At 31.0% G+C, this 17,993-nt stretch overlaps 1 protein-coding gene across 2 annotated transcripts in view; it reads left to right on the top strand.

Moving 5' to 3' along the window:
* Positions 1-8,574: 8,574 nt before the first annotated feature.
* LOC132696403 (inactive dipeptidyl peptidase 10) overlaps positions 8,575-17,993 on the top strand; it is an 81,890-nt gene continuing 72,471 nt past the window's right edge. For both annotated transcript variants that reach the window (XM_060661214.1, XM_060661212.1), the window contains exon 1: positions 8,575-9,317. The gene's annotated coding sequence lies outside the window, so the exon portion shown is untranslated. The remainder of the gene's footprint in view (positions 9,318-17,993) is intronic.

Raw genomic sequence — 17,993 nt, 5'->3', positions numbered from 1 at the left:
TGTTATGTTATAAATCGTTTATGGATACTAAAACTTTGCAAAAACATATACATTTAACTACATAAAATGCACAGGGTGAACAATAAAATAAAAATGAGTCTTCATTCATTGAAGTTGAATTAGAACGACACATTAGCGTATTTCAACTAAACATTAATAAAAGCGGCAATGAACCCAATTTTGTAGAGACATATTTTATTTAATAAGGAAAAAAAATATTTTTTCTACTCCGTACAAATGCAAATACAAATTATCCATTGAGAATGCGTGCACAAAGTGTCTCTTTGAGAATTCAATTTCGTTAATTATGGTAGCAAGTTTCTTATTAGTACTTTAGTTGCGGGTTTGTGAATCTTTTCGTTATGGAAAAATGATTGGCCGTAGAAAAATCATAGTATGCATTACTTAAACTTTTTCAATCACTCATTTAAGGCTAAGTTGTTAGAGAGCTTAGCTTAGTGTTGTCCTTAATCCTTAAAAAGGCATGAAATATGCATTGAAATATGCCTGCGCTCTAACTGGCAACAAACACCTAATAATTATAATTATAGCTATCACAAGATAAAAAATATATAAAAATAAATTATGATACAAAGAGAAAAATACCTAATTAAGAATGGATACCAAAAAGATAAAGAAGTGTGATCTACAGATTAATTTAAAAAACTTACTCTTCAGTTTCGTCACAACAAATGAGCATGAACGTACGATTAGATGATTAGTACGACTGAGGTTTAGACAGCGGGACTGAAGGACTGTAAGAATCTTTTGTTGACCAATATGCTATTGGTCATTCGTAAAATACTTAGTTAATGTTTAGAATGGATTTGTTTATGTCCGATCTACATTAACTAGGTACCAAGTAATTTTATGCTGAAGATATATAAGATTTAGTAAAGTATGTGGTTCGCACTTTTTTCATCTCCCTGAAAATGTAGTCTGAATTGAAGTAGGATGCGTTGGGCTTTCGTGTTAATTAAAAAAATTAACTAAATCTTTTTTCAAATAACAAAGCACATTTTCTGAATTGTGTGATTAAATGGACCTAACCGATGTTCATAATAATAGTTGTTATTTTAAAGGTATTTATTTCAATATTTTTATGTTACTCATGCTCAAATAAATTTTGGCAATAACATAGATTATAATTCAATAAAGAAAAAATAACGGCTTCGCATGCATGTCACTATTGGATCTGTTGGGCTTAGGCATATGTTGTTCAAAGTTGAAATGTAATTAGGGGACGACCAAAAATTTTGTGCATTTATTTTTGCCGTTTTAAGAATTTTACAGCATCTTAACCACAGACCTTTGCAGCACCGTGGTAAAACCCATCCCAAAAAACATTTTTATTCTACATTAAGTAGGTCTTTCCTAGAATGAACCGTAACGAATTTTTGTAGAAACTTGAAATTTTTATTTGAAACGTAAATGGACCGTTAAATGTGATTAAGCATTGATGCTGGGGGATATTTTCGAATAAGTAGAAATGTTTATTTTAACATGAGGTGATATGTATCGTTCTTAAGAGTTTAGTCTAAGTTGCTTGTTCGAATATATTACGGAGCTTTTTGAATGTGCAAAACTGTTTTCACTGGATAGTTCAAATGGCAAGGGTAAGTACTTGTTCTCTATTTAGCTTACAGGTAAGTTGGAAAATAATCATCTCATAATCTTGTGTGCCCGTCGACTAACAACATTCTTCTTCTTGTATTTTTGTGTCTTCTATATAGTTCTTCGATTTGTAAAAAAAAATAAAGGAAATCTTGAGATTACTCCCGTATCATTGTATATTTAACCCGATTGAGATGATTTGGTCTGAGTTGAAAGCGCATATGTCACCAAAATGTCATATTACCATAAACGTAATTCGGCAAGAGTTAGCTAAAATATCAGTACAAAGCTAGTCTAACTGTGAAAAATGAGTAAAAAAAGAGGAAAATATTTATCGCAATCGATCAGTGGCGACAGTAGCGATGGTAATTATTTTTTATAATAATTTTTATTATTATTATTATATAATGGTTTTGAAGTAGGCAAAGTTAATCACGGGGTCTGTTGAAAAATCACAATATTTCTGGTCATGGTCTACCAACCATTGAATTTAAAATGGTAGTCTGAGTAGTACAATTGAGAAGCCATTTCAATGAGAGATTAGTTGGATATGTAGAAAATAACTTGACTCATTGATTTCACATTATGCATTTCGGTGGCCATTCGAATGAATCGAAATCTTTCATTAATATTCGAATACACGTTCCGAGCATTTTGTATTATAGATCATTGAATATTCGCAAGTTTTGCAATTCATATGATAGAGAGTTATAGCCGCTGCATGCACATTAACTGAACGCTGCATACCTAATAGACGATTGGAACCGATTTGTGTTTAGTCAGAATTTTCACATTTTTATTTATGACACACCATAAAGCAGAAACATACGTTACCGTTTTATTGTGAAGATGTTGCCGAAGGTTAGGGACAGCAAGTGGTTTTTGGGTATCTATTTTTTCTACCACGCTGTCTTCATTAGTATACAAACAAAAATTTCTAAAAACGTGGCCAAGTTGGGTAAAAGGACAGCATGGTTGAACTACGATTTCTACTAAGATTTTTTAAACGATTACTAATAAATACAAAAAAAAATTAAAATGTACAATGAATTTGAGAAATCAGATATTTATCACCCACTTGATTTTATTTATAGTTAATTTATCACTTCCAGAATGTCATAGTCAATACTAAACAACTAGGAGTCAACAAGCCGCTCAATTTTTGTATATTCCCTATTTGGATATATATTGGGAGGGAGTTATATTTTCTAGGGGCCGCAAGCAGAAGGCATTAAAATAAATTTTATAATTTGTACTGGCATGGCCTGACACGATACAAATCTGATTTGTACTGAATGGCTGATTGTTTAGTTACGAATTTTGTTAATTTGTTAAATTTAATAGTCTGATGACTGCTTTAATGTGGATTTTGTTAAAACTTAGTACTTTCGCTTGAGTAAACAATTCTTTAGATGGATACAGTTTATTTTTCAATAACAATATTTTAAAAACACGTTTGTGGTTAGTTGCTAGCGGTTGAACAGCCCCATCTGTTGCAGCACTCCAAAAGCATATACTATAGGATGAAATTGATTCTAGTACAGATTTATATATTTTTATAAGGAAACTCTTTGATAAATTTTGACGCAATATATAAAATGTATGGAATAACTTATGCATTTTCACTGCGATATATATAATAACTTTTTGGTAAAATTTATATAAGGATCGCACAGTAATTCTAAAGCATTTGCAAAGATTTGTCTTTTCAACATCTCTTCCCTATTCTCTTTCGTGTTGGAATAATTTAATCAGTTTTCTAACTAGCCCTCTGATCTTCTGAGTCTTCTACTCTCTTCTGCAAGATATGGTTCTCCAAATCGAGAAAAACAGTAATACGTTTTTTCTATTCCCGCCTGTAAAATACCTAATTACCCACCGATCCAGCGTGCTGGAAGCGTCACTTTACCACGTCAGTTTCGTTTCCCATCAATCTGAGCCACTTCGGATATTTCCGGGATTTTACCGCACGGGTTACCCAAAAACTAAAGGTCGTAGAAAAAGTATAGTATGCAACACAACAACAAATAAACTCGTGAGGCAATGCCGTTTACCGCACTTGTTGCATAATATACTATTTACTATCATTAAATGATCTGACTAAGCTGTCCGCTTCCTTAATCAATGCATCTTCCGTGTCTACTTTTTTCCTCAACCTAAATTTTTCTCCAATCATCCTGTTGGCTTCTTCAGAGCTTAACTAAAACTGAACTGAAACAGTGTCAGTTAAGCTCTGAACAGGAATGATTAGCGAAACGTTAGCAAGTTTGACCCAACAAAAACTATAAATTCATCGCACTTGTTAATTTGACTTTCGTTTTAACATATTAATTAGGTATTTTTCAATTATTTAGTTTATTAATGACGATCTTCGTTTCTGATTGCGATATAATATCAAAATTTTTATTTTGTAAATCTATGTATGCCATTAGGTTGTCATAATTTTTACTTAGTCTCGTGATTTTGTACTCTAAGATTTCATCACATATATCGTTACAATATATAAATAAATAAATATATAGCTAGCATTATTGCTTGGAGGTTTGTGGTTACTCTACTCTACAAAAGTGATGAGACGATCTTACAGCTCATATTAAACATAAAAGTACTAAATGACTTTCCATATATTACAATGGTGATAATATTTGTTATGATTGCCACAAATCCAGATTATTGGCATCATGTATCATCATCGTTATCAAACTTTGGTTACCGTTAGGCAATGATCTAAATTTTTAAAATATTTCACTATTCCTATTTTTTATGAGATCATGTACTTGATGAATACTCCTGATCTTTATATGCGAGACACCTTCTTTCAATCTTGCAAATATTATTAATAGCCCAAACAAACTTGTGGCCAACTTTTTTAGTTTATTCGCTTCGTTGCGCACATTGAGGGACATATGAGTAAGTTCCTCGTTCAAGTATTACCAATTCTTCTAATAGGTTTATCATGTTTTAGTTGGTTGAATTTTATTTTTTTAATACTGCTTTCTGAACTTATAAATCATTTTGCAGTAACTATAAATTAATTGTAGGTTCTATATAGATTATACGAAATATGTTTCCAAAATATGATATAAGGCTTTACCTCTAACATTTAAATGTATGTCTTGATTTTTAAATTATTTATTATTTATTATTGATGCGTGTGACGGATATGCCGGCCCAGCGATGCAAACCAATGATGACTGGGACTGATTTCATTTTTTAAGTGTTAACTTCCAACGTATATTCGATCTATCTTCACCTATTTAGCTCTGCGTAAGTCCAATCAACCATTTCAGCAGTGCCGAGAATGCAGTTATTCATTTTGGAATAGTTTTACCGACACTAGAAAGAAGCCTCCCTTCAAAAACTAGTAATTTGATGTATTTAAAGAAATGAGTGTCAAAAAGAAAAATCCCATTTATTGAAACCAAAACTGTGTTTTTTTTTAATATTAAGTTGTACCCCGATAAGGTTTGAGAGCAGTTTGAAAACTGTCAAACGCTAATTTTTGCTTTTGCTTGCTTAAAAAAAATACTGCAGATCCTGCCGACATTGGAAATTCAAATAAAAATATTATTTAGGAGATACGTTACTGCTAATCCGCAGTAAACTTGCAGTACTTTTGTCGAATTTTATATCAATGATGGCCGCTAGTACTGGATAACAAATGGAACGTGAAGTTAAAATTGTTTTTGTGTGTGTTTTAATAAACTATACCGCCAAATGCTCTTCTATTAGAATCAAGATTCTTTTTATACCGACCGGCCCAGGGGACATCCCATCTTCCGGCCTACAATAACACCGACTTATCGAAGAACGTCCAAGCCTTGAGAAATAGTCTTTAATATTTCGTTATTTACAAAAACGTACCTAACCGATAATGTGCGATCCCAGGAAAACCATGGCAGGTTCTACAGAAACTTTCAACAATATGAGATGTAACATTTGAATCGAAGGAGACAATAACGGTTTTGTTTAATACAGATTTTACTATATGACGAAAGCGCCTCCGAAAAGTAGAAGAAACACTTTTTTAATATTAGACTTTTTTTCAACAATTTTGCAACTGCATCTTGAATTTTTTTAACATTAATGAAAGAAATAAATAGAATCATCTCCTGGTGGTAAAATTTCTTAAAACCCAATTTTTCTAGTAATATCTTATTTACTAAAACACTAATCGATCGAGAAAATAAGAATTCATAAAAATTCTCCAATATTTATAGATTATTCTAATCGATCAGATTTTTTAAAATTGTTTTATATTATTAGGGCCTTTTTATGAATGAAGAATGAATGAATGCTTTGGAATCATCAAATTAAAAAAGGATAACAGTTAATACATAAACACTTAATATTTAAAAAATATTTTATAAATTTATCTCACCTTAGTAAGAATATTGCCTTTAGTTTCGACCTAAAATGTAGATTTTAAAAGCTACTTTAAGTGAAACTGAAACGGGTTAATACTGAACAAATATTATATTAATGTACCAGATGTTTTGGTTGTTAATGTCTATTTTTACTGATTTTTCATTTTTGAAACAACACTTTATCGTTGACGTGTGCAGAGTTTGTATGTTTATTTTTGCACGCTACCCGCAAGATCATTCATAAGTGATAAAACAAAAGTTTCATATTTTGATCTTGCCAAATGTCAATCTTGTAAATTCAGTATTTTGAGTGTGCTAACAATCAATAAGCTGCTATGTTTTGGAGTGCGAAAAGTTCTCGCGAAGCTGTTCTTGGTCATCTTAATAAATATCATTTGCACAAATCACTGTTCAGCGGACAGACAAATATTTTGAAAAAAAAAAGAGTTTTATTTCAGTAATAAGGAAATGTGTATATAAAATAAATGTTTTTGTTGCAACTTGAAGACATGAAAAAAATTGAAAAATTTTTATATGTGAATTAAATAAAATATTTAATAAAAAATCACTACTAGTATTGTTGAAATTGGTGTATGTTAATATTTTATACTAAAAAATGTTAAAGACAGTGAGCCCAAATTTTCACAATTTTTATACATTCCTTTCCTTGCAAAATATCAATCGATAGAGAAAGCACGTGACAACAGCATGCCAAATTTTATTCGAGCCGGGTAAATTGTCGTGATCGTACAAATTCAAAATGACTTAATTTAGGTTCCCGATTCATCGCGTGACAAATTGTTTTATTATGATGAATGAATACGTTGATTATTTTCTTTTATAATATTCATAAAGCAGCTCTCACTAACATGCCAGAAACAGATCTACTTTCGTCATAAAAGTAACTAAATTTTGTGTTAATTTATTCTAACACCTTGCTGTAAAGGGTCCCTTAGAATTTATAAAAAAACATTCATCAACGCTCCGCTGGAGGTTCGTCAAACAAAACAAAGTTCATAGGTTCCTAAATGTTTAGTTATTGTGGTGTAAATATAAAAAAACGAGTTAATTGATGGTGGTCAGAGTCTAAAATATAAATTTAATTTTTTTTGCTCGACGTGTGACACGAAAACAACTTAAAATTGCAAAAAAGTCAGTGGTGTACATCCTAATATTCTATCTAATCTAGTTACAAAAAAAAATGAGCATTTGGTCAACAAAATCGGGTATTGGAGCGTTGGAACATGTTTTTGTTTGTATCACTAAATAACAAATTTGGGAATTTCTCGTTTTTACTTGCAATTACCGGAAAAAAAAAATAAATAAAAATAAACGTACTGTTTGATTGCACATGGCGGACGTTGCTCCTGCCCGGTTCCAAAAAATTTATAGAAATAGGTCGAAATTAGTGTCGTTTAAAGAAAATATTGTTACGTATATTCGTTATCTGAAGTGATAGGGATGTAGTGCCTATAAGTTTGGGAAATAGTATTCGTCTTACGTGGATGTACACGGATTTGTGATGTGTAATTCCATGAGGTGTATGTAAATACGGTTTCCGAATGTCCTATATTCACGCTGGTAACCAGGCCGGATGGGATCGAATATCCCGTATAAGATAATTGCTTAAGCCGTTTGAAGAATCGGTCGTCATTTTATGACAATTTATTTAGATGTTTCCGTTTTTTGTATACGTAAAAAACAAAAACCTGGAGGATGATGGTTTGGTCCAGACCCTTCTCTTAAGAAGGCGTTCTTTAGGAATTCTGAATAATGTGAAAAATTGTGTTAGCTGGCCGAATGACCTTATGCAGTCGTGGCCATTAGAAGTAAAGAAGAAAGAAGAAGAAACTTACTGTTTAGGAAAATTAGAATGTTGAACTAAATTACTGATTTAGTATTTTGGTAGTCAAGCATTATAAATTTATTTACTATTTCAAGGTACATTTTGTTCTTGTATTGTGATTTAAAGTAATTAGCGAATATCTTTCTTTAGCGACTTATTTTGTATTACTAAAACAATTTAGTAGTACCAATAACAGTGAGTGGACTATTAAGTAGATTATATGACATGAAACTATACTTTATTATTTAAACTTTAATTTGCTAGATTCATAATTAATAAAAACCTTAATGAAAGTAGTAAAGAAGCAATAGTTGAACATGATAAAGCGGATAGATACAGGGTGATCCATTAAAAAAATCTGAGAGCTTAAAGTCTGTTAAGTTGTCGACACTTCCGGAAACAGGAGGTAAATTAATTGCTTATATAGGTGCTTTAATGCGCTTTTAGACATTAATGCATTTTACTACATTAAAGTCCTTTTTTAATATTATAAAGTTAGCAGATTGAAAGATATGAGGCATCAAAAAAGATATTTCTTAACATTTTCTGTTTCCCAATAATCTGTGAACTTCGTATTGGAGTTCTAAACAGTCACAAAGGTGTAATAGAAGCATTCCATATAGGAATGGCAGTATGTAAAAATACATGTTGGTTTAAATTAAAAAAAAAATGTAATGCTACGCGGCTATCTATATTTTTGAAGTATTTGTCTTTCGACTTTGTAAAATACTTGCTATAACATTTTTCCGAAATATTAATAAATGAAGGCGATATTTTGACACGCTATCGCACCACTCTGTAGATAAATAACAAACAAAAAATATGATTTTAATGAAAATTTAAAATATCTTATAATATTTTTTTTCAATACTTTTCTTACACGCCTCGCCCGCATTAAGCAGAAATTGAACCTTGCGTGTAATAATAAGTCTTTAATAATTTTAAACATCGTAATGTCCAATCAAAAGCAGCACTTCGCGTTTACTTATTGGATGGGAACCAAGTACACCCCGCGGAAGCCTCAATTTTTTCCTCGTAGAGACACTGTCATTCCAAATATTATATTTTGTTTGCGTTGATGCGGAGGAGAGCCGGCAAAGAGTCACACACGTGACATCGGATTGGGCTCTACGCCGTCTACGACGTAGCCATATGATCTCTCGATTTCGCAACATCCCTCCCTTTTGATTGTCCGGACGTCCACGAGGGCGCGCTGAAAGATCCTGCTAGAGTCCCAGCTAGCCCTGCTGATGCAGTATTCGGTCGGGTCCCGTGCAAAATGCTGCGCGTCGCGACGCCCGCCGACGTTCTGTGTTCCAAACCTGTGGCAATCTGCGAATACAATTATGCTTAGTGCCGGAGATATATCTCCATCTCTGCATCTTCTATCATACGCGGATCTTCCGTCTTCTTTTTACTGTTTGGATTGTCGTCTCTCGTATTGACGGATTTTTGGAGCAAGTCGCATCTCCTTTTTTTTAACTCGAAAGGTAGAGCTTCTTCTTCTTTTTTTTCAGTGGAGCTCGATGTTGACGGGTGCAAAAACTAAATTGACTTCTAGTTTTAGTCACACTTTTGGCTTGAATCGTGCGGTTTAGCGAATAGCGTCACTTTCTTGCGACCTTGTCGAAGAAAAACAGGGACGACATAAACATTTTGAAAATCGTATTGTAACTATTTATATTTTCATTTGACTTTTCGATATGCAAAATTTATTTCGTTGGCTCTTTGAACATATTTTTTTCAGTGGCAAGATGGCTTTTTTCGCGACAAAAATAATCCTGTTTTCCGCATATATTATTCGCTTCTGACAAGCTTAATTATTTTAGCTTAAGTATTTATGAACATCGCCATGTTTATGATGGGTATAACAATAGTACTTCCTTGTTAACATCAAAACCAAAAAAGAAACAACAAAAGGATCTTCCATGAAAATTTCTCTGAAAGAAACCAAAATATATTGCTAAAAGTAATTCCCTATTTTGTATTTAATTAAAATAGGCAATTATGTGATAGCAAAAAATAAATAAATAATCCCTTGGAATCTCGATACACATGATCAGAAATTATAAAAATCTATGAAAAATAAATTCGATATTTCAAAAGATATGTATTCAAATCAGAACATTTTAAATTACGGTGAAAAATGTTCTCCTTTATTATTGACTTTCTAGATCATAATGACACGTGATTGATGTCAAAATGTGCTTTTAGTTTATTAGCGATTGTAGATAAAAGACATTTCGATCCTATGCAACTAAAAAATTTTCCCACATATTCTGGGAGACGCGGTATATATTATTTGTTGGGCAGTTTGGAGTGTATCGAATTTAGTTTTGCTTATTAATATTTTAAAATCAATATCACTGGGAAAGTCAATATTGCAGAAAGTTAATAATGTAAATTAATTTCGTAGTGTCTCATAGCATTTTCATGAAAATCACAGTTAAGTCAGACATAAGTTTTTAAACAAAATATCTAACTTAATATAGCAAATAGGATAAGAATTGTTCATATTATTCAAATTATTTCAAATTATTTCAAATTATTTCAAATTATTTATTTGTGAAAATAATCATAATGATTAAAACGAGACTTTTGAATACTTGCACTTTGGATACCGCAGATATGTATGTACCGGGTTGCCTGTTTATTATGGAATAGCACATTATCTCAGAACCAGTAAAAAAAATCAACAAAACTTATAATAGCAATATATTACAACTAGCCCCCTTTACTTACTTTATTTATCGTCTTTGTGCCCCTAAAACATAACAATCGATCACCATTACAACATTACAATATTCAAATACGTTTATTTTCATCGACAATAATGCATTGTATGAAAAAAGTCATTGTTAATGCTAATGTAAAAGGAAACCCAGAAAATGATACATGAGTTCTATGTTACAATTTGCAAATAAGCGTCTGCACGATAAAGAGTTTTATCAAATAAGAAAATTTTTGACAAAACTTTGTAAAGCTTTGAAGATCTTGCAAGTCATTTAAAAGTAAAAGACCTACATTTTGGGAACGGAAAGGCAATTTGGATTTGCAAATATTTGTGCGGGGGTTAGAACTATTTGTAGTATTTAAACTATATATATCACAGATCACAGAAAAACATCTCTGACGAGAGTTAGCCAGATTCAGAAACCATATCGCAGCCTTGCTTCAACATTTGTAAAATGAACTTGAACCAGCTGTTCAATTTTTAGAACTGATTTTAATTGCCTCAGAACCTATCTTTAACAGGTTAATTTTGATATTAGGTATTCCCAGTGTGTTTTCCAGTTACGGTTTTAACCAAGAAAACTATTATTCTCTTAACTCTTTTGTGGATGATAACATCGCATAAGCGGCGTTTTTAGCGTGTTTAGATAAATAGAGTGACCACAGAACGAATTATTAATTATTTTAATCGAGTTATTCCAATCACTTTCCTGTATCAGAGTTATTTAAAATTTAGTTAATATTTAATATATTTTAATTTAATTTAATATATTTAAAGGATAATTGTTTATATTATTTTTAAAGCCAATATTTTGTTTGTTAAAAAAGATGTCAACCAATCCAAAAACCCATCAACAAAACCATATTTTTTTATAATTATTTAAAATAACCTTCCTGGGTAGTACCGATAAAACATACTATTTACTAAATTTTGAAAAAAAAATCTATTTATTTAAAGCAGCGTGACAGTGTAACCATACGAACGGCGCAAGTCGTAAAATTAGAAGCAGACACGCTAGGTGACATTGAGATTCCCACTAGTTTGTCGCGTATGTTCCAGTTTCTTCTATAAATAATCAAATACAATTGGATGCATTAGATGTTAAATGCAAAAATAAGAAGCGCGCTAATTATTTAATTTACGAGAATACCTATGATGTGGAGAAACGAGATTTTGTTTTGCATATAGAATGAACCGTATCCCCTGTCGAAGTTCCATTTCATACCCGTGTTCTTTATTACATTAAACCTACGCTATTGTCTAGGCACTTCAATAAATCTTCTCATTTTACCCTAGACTCTAGGGTCTAGAGGGTGTATATTCGGTTTGATCAACAGCGTGGAGTGAAACATGTACGTATATCCGGAACCGGAGTTCTGCCTATATTCAACCAATATGGGTGTAACGGTATTAGCATATAGTAGTGTCTGATTTTTTTAAAACTATGAGTTTTAGAATAAGATCTATAACTTTATATCTTTAAGCAATACACGTTTTCTCAAGAAATTCTGTAATTTTTTAAATAAACTGGACATTAGATATTAGAAAAAGAATTAGTAAGCAATAATTATAAAAACTCAACAAATTAAGGTGATCACTTATTGTTATTTTAGCTATTAGTTTTATAATTATTGTGTTGCACTGAAAATTGTACAGAAAAATTTTCACAAACTCTCAACAGCGCATCACAAAAAACTGAGATAACACCTACATGCACAAAGATAATGTCGCAACATATAATTATTTCTTCTGTAAATCTGTAAATGTTTTCGTAATATTAACTATTGTTTATTATTATTGTTTAGAATATTAAAGCTTTACAAATACACCAAAAAAAGGAATTAGGTATGCTTTTAAATCACACAGCAATACTGTTCTTAAAGAAACTCAAACTTATGCAGAATATGTCAGTATGTAAGTCCTTGACCACATATGCTGCTGAAGGTAATTTTATACCATAATATTACTTATTCATGATCTCTTTCATAATTTACGAATTATTCCAATTATTATTAATGATATACGACTTTATTTATGCCGAGTTAAAAATCTCTAGGGTTGAGATCGATGCAAATCTGGCTGGGTATTCGAGTATTTTTATATAGGCAGCCATTAACAGTGGAAACATCAAAGGTCAGCAGGTATGCCGTACCATAAAATTAGCTTTAACGCACGGCTAATTTTGACAGTTTTAAAGTATGTTAATTTAGCTCTAAAAGCTGCAATTTCCACCATTTTGCAATGTTTCAATTAAAATATCGCTGGCGTATTCATGACGACAATTGATTTGTAATCAGTAGAGCGGGTTAAAAAATCAATTTAATCGCTTTATTATCTTTACCAAAATTTTCATACGTTTGTAATGTTGAACCCATTTTGTGTTCGATAATCCATACACAATTGCACCAGCAAAGCAACGCAGACCGGTTTGCATTTACCTAATAAATATTTGCCTGAGATCCGTATCTTAATTGATGATGAAATTTCTGTAAAATATAAAAATATTGATACCGTGGAAGTATTAAACTTTGTCTTACTCTTTATTCTTTTTATTAATTTATCGTAAACATATTGTTAAATGTACAGGACGAATTAATTAATAAATTCTGATCTCTTACCGATTCATAATTCAATTCAAACAAGGACACGTTTATAGAAGAATTTAAACACATATTTATTATCTAATCAATGCAATAAACGCTAGAAAGGATTTTATAAGATAAATTACACTCTATCATAAAATCCGATTTGAAAAATAAATACTTCTTAAAGTCGTACAATTTTGTTGTTTACTTTAAACAGTTCATTTCCCTCCGTTCTCATTTACATTTTCCCAACTGACGCTTAGTCAAGATCTGTTGTCAACAATTAAGAATTAGCAAATTGAAACGAAATCCGCTCAAAAATATATCAACGAAATGAATAATGTAAATGGTATTATAATAAAAATCTAAAAGTATCTTAACTTGTAAGTACTATGGACCGCTTCCCGTCTTGATTTTATATTTACACAATTGCTTTATTTCTATTAGTTACTAAGTGTCCGAGACGTTGTGTAACCAAATCGAAAGCAAATGATTTTGAGTTTATGCTTGCATTAACAAGAAAATAATATGTTTTATACAGGGTCCTTTTGTAATATTAAAAACCATTTAAACATCGACAAGTGGGCAAGGTCACTTCAAGAAAACCCCCCATTTACCACTTAATCATAAAAATTTAATCTATAAATATTTTTTATAAGTACTTATGATGGAAAATTGATCCCCAAACGATTTTTTAAAATTTTGATTTTAACAACTTTTTTTTTATACTGAAAACTTTTAATTAAAAAATGGATTAAAAATCCAAGATAATAAAGATAAAGAGATAAATTTATGATATTTTCAGCAACCAATACTTTAAGAATATATTAACTACTTAAAATTATTTGTTTATTTTCGTATTGTTTACTATTTTTTAAGTTAACAAATGAAAACAAAAAAAACATTTTTTTTATTGGTCACATGCTTTATCCATGTAAGTTTAAGATTCCGGAAAAAATTTCACTGCTCGCAATTAGTTTAAACAAAATAAATTTATTTATCACAGTGCTCCGGGCGCAGAGTGCTGTGAACGTTTTATCAGTGATAATTTAAAATGATAATACAAAATATTATTATAAAACAAATTTTATTAATATTTATGTTACTTGTTATAATATGCATAAGTTATAAAGAATACAATCATAACATACTGAATAGAACAAACAAGCTTAAATAATTAAATTGTAAATTTGTCGTCAGTTATTTATTTTTTTTTTAAACTTTGTCAATAAATACTTTTTCATCCTCTGAAACGAGCCTGTGTATTATATGTATGTATATAGTGACGTTGGCGAGTATTTTTTATTGTAAGCGTTGTTAAGCATTGGAATCGTGGTTGTTTTTTTTTTCATGGCGAGCAGTGAGATTTTCTTCCGGAATCTTAAACTTAAATGTTTAAAGCATGTCACTGATAAAAAAAAGATTCTTTACCACATTTGTTAACTTAAAAGTTAGTTAACAATATGAAAATAAACAAACAATTTTAAGTAGTTAAAATATTCTTAAAGTAAACTCTTACGGTTGATTTTTAATCCATTTTTTTTCATTCAAATTTTCATTATAAAAAAATGTTAAAATCAAAATTTTAAAAAATCGTTTGGGGGATCAATTTGCTGCAAGCATAAACTCAAAATCATTTGCTGTCGATTTGGTTACACAACGTCTCGGACACTTAGTAACTAATAAAAATAAAGCAATTGTGTAAATATAAAATCAAGACGGGAAGCGGTCCATAGTACTTACAAGTTGAGATACTTTTCTTAATTTTCACGACCTTTGACAACAGATCTTGACGATGCGTTAGTTGGGAATGTGAATGAGAACGGAGGGAATGATCTGTTTAAAGTAAACAACAAAATTGAACGATTATAAGAAGTCCTTATTTTTCAAATCGGATTTTATGATAGAGTGTAATTTATCTTATAAATCCTTTCTAGTGTTTATTGCATTTAGTAGTTAATAAATATGTGTTTAAATGCTTTTATAAACTTGTCCCTGTTTGAATTGAATTATGAATTGATAAGAGATCAGAATTTATTAATTAATTCGTCATTTACATTTAACAATATGTTTACGATAAATTAATAAAAATAATAAAGAGTAAGAAAAGGATAATACTTACACGGTATCAATGGTATCAATATCACGTGCAAACATAAAGCAAATTTTCACGATTTTTGCTATATCATTGCGTCAAATTTAAATTTAGTTAGGGAGAACTATAGGGGCAGTCTAATTCAATAATTCAAAGTCAAAAAATATGCAGACAATGTGTGTTTGCAACCTCTTAGTAAAGGTTGGATTTGTTTAAATTATAAATAATTAAAGCATATTTCTCTACATATAATTTCTAGACTGGTTTCATAATTTATAAATCAGAATTTTGTGTTAAAAGTGGTTGGGCGTGCATCTATTTTATTGAACTACTGATATCTCTCCCAATATCTGAATCTCAAATGGAATGCAACGCGGACGAATTCCAATATATATTAAGGCATTCATCCTTTAATAAAATCCCAAACCGCGACGAGGTCGATAAAAGGATTTTCATTGCTGACGCGCTGAATTTTTATTTTGCAAATTTGCATGAGAACCGCAAACTTTACCTTACTCGTCTAAGCGGTGTGGCTACTTACCCAAATTGGTCTTCCCTTATACATACTCCGTTAAGTTTTAAAGTTCCTTCAAACTTCACATCCTACTTTTCTTGTGACTAGCACAATCTAGAAAATGTCGAACAATCTCGAGGTAACTAGTGCTGATGTTGCTGGCTAAGGTAAAACTGTATAAGAGTCGAGCTTGATTCTGTAAATTAAAACGACTTAAATATATATGAGGGAAGAAAATTGTTCATATAAATATTGGTTTCAATTACACTGTGAATGAATCGTTTCAGATGGCGAAAACGTAAAAATATCATATCTAATGATCAACTGATGTTGCTTAAAAACCTAATTCTTAATGAGGCGTTTTCGGGTGTTATAAGTGATTATTTATGTTAACACGAACTATAAAACAATGATTGGAGATATCAAGTTGAAATTTTGAGAAAATTGTCATAGCTTAATGAGATAATTCTGATACATCGTGATCGTCATACTCGTCTCTGTTTTGAGTGCGTTATACTCCACAAAGCACCCAGAAGTAAAATCCAGTGGTTTTTCTTCCACAACCTACAAGTCGACAATTGCCACCACCAGATAATATAACCAGAAATTTCGTTATTTTGTGGGAGTTTTCTTCAGAAACTCAAGTTTGATTGTATTCTGATATCATGAGAGCAGGAAACTCCAAATCATGTCCTAAGAAAATGGGCAGCAATTGCCCAATGGATTACTTGAATTGGGAGATTGTTGACCATCATAGCTGTTTTAATGTTAGAGATGAACAAGAAATGCAAATTTTCTAATTTTAATTGCACAATTGTGTCAAGAATTTCGAACTGTTTGTTTATTCTCTGCAGAACTTCTTCGTTCCTGATCTTGTCCACTCACGAAATGCGAACTCCAAACTCTCCGAGGCACTGCACTTCCCAGAGAGTACAGTTCATCGGCTGTAGATGTTTGATAGCTTTCTTTCCTATTTTCCCATTGTGATTGATAACCTCTATAAACTAAACAAATTTTCGAGCCTTCTCACAGTGGAGTAGCAAATTTTGCTAAAATCGATTCCAAATTGAAACAAAAGACAAAATATCCAATAGTACTCTCATATTGGCAATACGTCCGAGTCAAAGTCACGGAACACGTCCTATAGCTTGCAATTTTCAGCAGTCCAAAAACCGCATTTTGTTGTACACAACAACAGCAATAAATTCGAAGCGCATCCTCTTGCCAAAATTGCGAAAGTTTAAAATACCGCAGGGATTATTAAATTACATATAAAATGAAACCGGGGTTAAAAAAAGTTTTGTGCTGACGAAATTTATTTTCCCCTGGAAACGGAAGCAGATTTGAATTGAATTTGTTCTATATGGCTTTATCGAGTGGGCAACGGTCAATACCTTATTAAAACATGCAATGCAACATTTCACAGAGATGTTTCGACTCCGTAAAATGGTCATTTTTCTTCAGGGGGCCCCAAATACCGTCGAAATATTTTAGCGCCTTATTTTATAGCTACAAATATTAATAAAAAAATTCTTGTTAATCTACCCTTTTGTACATTCCTGACTGAGTTTTTTTAATTATTTATGAAACGGTTCATCAAAATTAGCTAGGAAAATATTTTCAGGAACGAACTAACAAAAAAAGTTTATTTCTAACTCAGTAGAAAACTGCAATTTTATAAATTGTTGCATATCTAGTTCAAATATTTCTCAAAAAAAGTAGAAATTTATTTTTAAAAATTACTAACTTCTGAGTTCTATCATTCATATGAACTTGTTTTCCCATTTTGATATCCAGAATCATTTCAAAAAGTATTTCGATGCCTATGCATCTTGTACATTAAACATCACAGACGGTATTCTAGTAAAAATTCTCGCAACACATTTTTCATTTTCAACGTACTTTATGATTTTCGAAAACAACAATTAATTTTTTTACAAATTTGACAAATCACTATGTCAGAAAATTAAATCAAAGCGGACAATATTCAAACATTACACCATGAAAGCAGATATAATCTTACAATAATTACAACACTGTATTTAGAGCATAGAGTAAAATAACTATTAAATTGCATATGCACATTGAGCAAACGCGGGAATCTTAATCTTAATGATCTTACCAAATCAGCAACATTCTTTTCTCAGTCGCGATTAAAAGTTGTATTAAGTAACATCAAATTAAAATTGTGATTTCAATTTTAGAGTTGCACAGAGTAAAAAATGCATTAATATAATT

The sequence above is a fragment of the Cylas formicarius genome, unplaced genomic scaffold (genome assembly GCF_029955315.1).
Source record: "Cylas formicarius isolate icCylForm1 unplaced genomic scaffold, icCylForm1.1 PGA_scaffold_1__22_contigs__length_36826433, whole genome shotgun sequence".
Classification (NCBI taxonomy): Eukaryota; Metazoa; Arthropoda; class Insecta; order Coleoptera; family Brentidae; genus Cylas; species Cylas formicarius.
Note: the sequence above shows the minus strand (reverse complement) of the source record. Positions and strands in the feature narration are given on the sequence as shown.